Source organism: Ruditapes philippinarum, unplaced genomic scaffold, assembly GCF_026571515.1.
Source record: "Ruditapes philippinarum isolate M1 unplaced genomic scaffold, ASM2657151v2 ctg733_1_1_1_1, whole genome shotgun sequence".
NCBI lineage: Eukaryota > Metazoa > Mollusca > Bivalvia > Venerida > Veneridae > Ruditapes > Ruditapes philippinarum.
The window spans coordinates 56821-62820 of NW_026856433.1; positions in this window are offsets into that span (position 1 = coordinate 56821).

The window sequence follows — 6000 nt, forward strand, 5'->3', positions numbered from 1 at the left end:
TTAGCAAACCGTATATACAAAACTGATGAAATTATTGACTGAAATGCAGATAGCAAAGGGAAAGTATTTTCTTTATCACGTTATCCAACCTTAAATATTGACAAATGAATACAAAACTTACCTTCCCTCGATAAACTTGGAAATATATATGTTTTAACAATATGGCATGGAACCCATATTATGTATATATACAATAAACCAGTAAAGAGCTAGGTTCACAAAACATGTATATTGGCCAAGCAAATTGGTAAAATATGAAAACTGTAAGTAAACAAAACTAATAATTTTAAAAACAAGTCCAGGGGTGGCAAAATTAATTGTCCGTATTGTCCAGGTTGTCCCACAGCCTCTCCGGACAAGTGGGAAATTTTCAAGAATTTTCTATATAAATATCATACGGACAAGTTAAGAAATAGTTTAAAACGGACAAATACATGTAAGTCAAAATCAGATTTTGCCAGCCCTCCAAGTATGATACTTATTATTTCTATGGTCAAAATTTTATTAAAATTCATTTCTGGATAGGGCAATTCTCAACATTTCATGAACCTAGCCTTTTCCTATCATTTATACTGCTTGCATTACATAAGTTAAATATGACCTGACGCAAAATATGTCATTCCGTTTTTACATGCAAGTATAATCTGTTTTAAGATTGTATTTATGTAAGAACTCATTCTATTACATCATGATTAACAATTTTGTTAAAATCTAAAAAGTACCCAATAAAAATATACCACAACCTGGGACTTTTTTTTCAGTTTTCATGGACTTTGCTGGGTACAATCCCATTTGGCATAATATCCATGACATCCGCGCAGTCTGATCAGGATCCATGCTGTTCGCTTACAAACCCTATAACAAGTAGAGAAACTGATAGCGAACAGCATGGATCCTGATCAGACTGCGCGGATGCGCAGGCTGGTCTGGATCCATGCTGGTCGCAAACCCATTATGTTGGTTTTGTCATGACGCGGCTCAAATTTATTTAAAGCACATTCATGTCTGATCAACATCTTTATATGTGACGGCTTCAAAACATCACAATTAGTGAGTATTTTATATTTGTACTGTTATATACCACATAAAATTTATCAGGTTCGACATATACTCCTATGACAAACATGTTTGTGTATTAATTTACAAGTCAATATATTTGTTGACTTATTTACAAATATTTTGCTATGACGTATATGAGGTTATATAGTACTTGGCAATAATAAACTATTGTACTTGTTGAACTGTAATAAACTTTTAGGCATGCTATCATGGAAGCCATGAAAAGCAGCATTTATATACTTAAGTGAATCAATTATTAGTTGGTTCATATTCATATCTGCACAAACAAAGAAATATTAATACATAGTAACAAATTCATAAAATATATGAAATTAAAAAGACACGAGGGCTTATTGGAAGCTAAGTTAATATATTTTTAATTGGAATTGTAATGTGTTTTTTTGTAAACTCTGTTTCAACTTTGTATTATTGATTTTATAAAACAATGACCTTTAGGCAATAAGTCATTGACATTTGCAATATTGTACATTTCCGTACTTATTATTAGCTAAGAAATAAATCAACAATACAATGTTTTTTGTTTAAACTTATTTTTTCCAACTGAAAATGGAAGAAAAATTATTGAGCCGCATCACAACAAAACCAACATAGTGCATTTGTGACCAGCATGGATCCAGACTAGCCTGTGCATCCGCGCAGTCTGATCAGGATCAATGCTGTTCACTATCAGTTTCTCTACTTGTAATAGAGTTGGTAAGCAAACAGCATGGATCCTGATCAGACTGCGCGGCTAAATTAATGTCAACAATGATTTCTCCTAAAGACACTGTTAAACAACTAATATGCTATCCGAAATATTAGCCCCTGCATATTTGAAAAGAAAACATAGACTATGTATGTCTTTTAACCATTTTGTCTTAATTGTGGTTAAATATGGAACATATTATGCTTTAATACATCAGAATTAAAGTCATCAAAGTGTTGAAAAGGGAATCATTTTTTGAACAATTGTCATATACAAATTTGAACACAATATTAAGCAGTTTACACTAAGGCATATGCAATGTTTACTATTGAACAAATACAAAAATAAAGAAAAAAAAATAACTAGCACCTTTACATCAACAAAAGTAAAAAATATTGGACTAATATTTAAAAGCATAAATTAAGCAAAAATCTTGTTTAATATCCTAACCGTAAAATGTAAAAAGTAGTTTTAATTAAACTAAAAAGGTAATGTTCATTCTCAATCATAAGACGCATTTTTGGCCATCCTGAATTTGCTTCAAAGTAGAGACTGTGTCTTATAAGCGTGACCTAATATGGATACTGAAGAAATGCTGACTATTTCATTTTGAGGCAGTATATAGACATGCTCAATCATTACTTATCAGCTACTGCCATCATTTAAAGTAATCTTCTTAAGAAAGAATTTGCTCAAAAGAATTTCATTAATAAGTAATGTCAAAATTTTATTATGATGATATCTAAAATATTGCTTGTTGGTGTTTCTTGGTGTTTCTTTTCAGGCACATCTTGCACCTTAGTATAATCATTAACCTGCTAGAAGCTTTAGTAATACCTTAATAGAATTCACAGACACAATATGGGAGTGGTTTTAAGTCAGCCACCCTGACAAGGGCCTGAGCCAAAAATCAATTGTTACAATCTATTTCTGGGCAGAAATGAGTTCATCAGTCATTTATGCAATGTATTCAAAGCATTATCAAATACATCACCTCTATAAAACTACTGATACCTTATGTTGATAAACTAAAATTTAGGTAACATTGAAATAATAGCACAATCATCGATCCTAAAAGCTCACCCTGAGCATGCTCAGGTGAGCTAAAAAATAAATAATAATAAAAGCAAAAGCAATGTCATTCAACTGTTTACAATTTCACGTCACCAAGTCTCTTAGCTTACACAAGCATATGAGCATAACTTTATCAAAACATACTGAATGATCTTAGCCTATGTATGAAATTACAAATACATACAAAAATATTACTGTTGATCATGGAAAATAAGCATATACACTTATAATGATTTAGTGAAGAATGTCTTATATTGTAGTAGGGCAATGTACAAATCTGTCAAATTTTGCTGATATTTACATACATAATATATTATATCTTGTTTCAGATGATATTTCTTGTGCATGTGTATAATATTACACAATATTTAGTGTTTAATCTTGGAATGATGAATATATACTCGGAGATATTTATTTGTTTGTCAATATATGGACTATCTCACTAACAAAAGAGATTTGTTTAAAAGAATAGTGAGGAAAAATATTTTTTTTAAAAAATTGTGAGATTTATGCCATATTCACTAAAATGAATCAAATTTGTAACTTACATCACATTATTTGAGCCGCGTCACGGCAAAACCAACATAATGGGTTTGCGACCAGCATGGATCCAGACCAGCCTGCGCATTTGCGCAGTCCGATCAGGATCCATGCTGTTTGCTTACAAACCCTATAACAAGTAGAGAAACTGATAGCAAACAGCATGGATCCTGATCAGACTGCGCGGATGCGCAGGCTGGTCTGGATCTATGCTGGTCGCTAACCCATTATGTTGGTTTTGTCGTGATGCGGCTCATTTAGTTTTTCCCTTTAGATAGTCAGATGTTGCATATCATATCCATGATGTAATGAAAATCTTTGTCTGTAAAACAATCTTCATTATATATATATTTGAATGTATAGAATCAAACTTCAATATATCATCCTCGGGTCCTAACAGTGAGATATGATTTATATTTCATTGATATTTTCAATATCTCATTACAAATCACAATGTATGGTCAAACTTACTAAATATTATTTTCCATCCAATAAGATGTTATTTTAACTCTGACCAACTTTGTCAATGGCATAACAAATACTTACTTATGAAGCTTTTAAATGGCAAGATTTTTGTAGCTTTTGTCACATAGATGCATACATGTATATTAAAGTTCTCAACATATAAGCAAACCACTATAAAAATGTATATATTTGTATGTCTAATTAAAGACATTTATTATGGAAGAACTATTTTATATTTATTTCTGACACCATATATGAACATCTACATGACTGTATTTGTGTCTACATAATACAACCAGCACAGCGATAAAAAGAAATGTAAAATTTATAGTATAAACCAACCATCATAAAATCTGTAAAATAGGCTACCAAACATGAACCCTGTATTCCACATTTAGAGGATAATTGTTATGTTATGAGTGAATGTGGTATATTTCTTTGTTATGAGTGAATGTGGGATATTTGTTATGAGTGAAATGGGATATTTGTTTGTTATGAGTGAATGCAAGAAATTTGTTTTGTTATGAGTGAATGCAAGATATTTGTTTGTTATGAGTGAATGTAGGATATTTGTTTGTTATGAGTGAATGCAGGATATTTGTTTGTTATGAATGAATGCAGGATATTTGTTTGTTATGAGTGAATGCAGGATATTTGTTGGTTATGAGTGACTTTGGGATATTTGTTTGTTAGTTAATGCCCCATAATCATTTTATCAAAGTGAATAATACTATGAGTGAATATTGGATATCTGTTTGTTGTAAGTGTATATAAAATATCTGTTTGTAATGAATAAATATGGTATATCTGACATACTACATGGATGTAATATGAAAATTATAAAATCATGTTTGTTTTCTTTGCTTTCATGAAAAACAATTGGATAATTTTATATTTCTTAAAAGCTGATATGTGCCGTGTCATGACAAAATCAACATAGTGCGTTTTTTATCCAGACCAACCTGCGAATCTGCGCCGCGAGTCTGATCAGTATCCAGGCTGTTCGCTTACAAACCCTATTTGAAGTACAGAAACTGATAGCAAACAGCATGGATCCTGATCAGACTGCGTGGATGCGCAGACTGGTCTGGATCCATGCTGGTCGCAAACCCACTATGTTGGTTTTGTCATGACACGGCTCATATCAGTTTTTGAAGTAGAAAGTTAACAGTGAGTAATATATATCATATCTCACTGACACAGTTTTTCATTGATTAGCATGAGATTAACATAATGAAAGTCTCTTATATACAACATCACCAGTAACATGTTAAAATGCACCTCTAAACATTATCAACAATACAAGAGTTTAATAATCAACAATGACAAAAAGCTTTGCAGGAATGCCGCATAAAATACTGGCCTTAAAAAAATCGTTCACTTTCAGAAAGCAAAGATATTAAACTTTATGTTTGTTACTAAAACCTATGTACATGACAAGACTGGGCGTTATGTTACCTTATAATGTTGCATGTATTAATGCCCAGTAGGCCTAGAAAATGCTAGTATTTTTATTTCTCAAAAGCTTCTTATTTTTGGAGTCCTCTTACAGTTAAATAAATTCTTACAACTCATAAGCCATAAAGATGACACATCTTTTGTTTCTACTGTCCATAGAAAAAAGTACATTTATAGTGACATAGTATTTTGAATGGAAATAAAAACACCATTTTTAAAATACTTTCTACAAGAGATCTGCATCTAACTTGTTTGAAAGATAAAATATTAAAAACCTTAATATAACAAATGCTTGCCCATTCTAAAGAAGAAAAATATTACAATGTGCCTTTAAAGTAACATAATGTTAAAAATATCTTTCATGTTAGAAAAATATTAGAGATACTATTTTAAATATAGGATTCATTATAAATGTTATGTATTCCTCTTGTCTGACGTTTTTCTCTATATAGTTATTTCAAAAATTACAAAAGATATGTGAAAAGTGGTAAAAACTAAAATTAAAAACATCTTCCTCATAAATTCTGAACACTTATCATCAAGAAAGAGTAAATATACATGAGGTTGACAACAGCATATAGGCTAAGCTTTATGCAAAGCTGTTTCGGCATTAAAATACATATTGTGACTGTACATAAAAGATATCTGGTTATTAGTCCATGTACTTTAATAAAATAATTTAAAATTCAACATGTGGA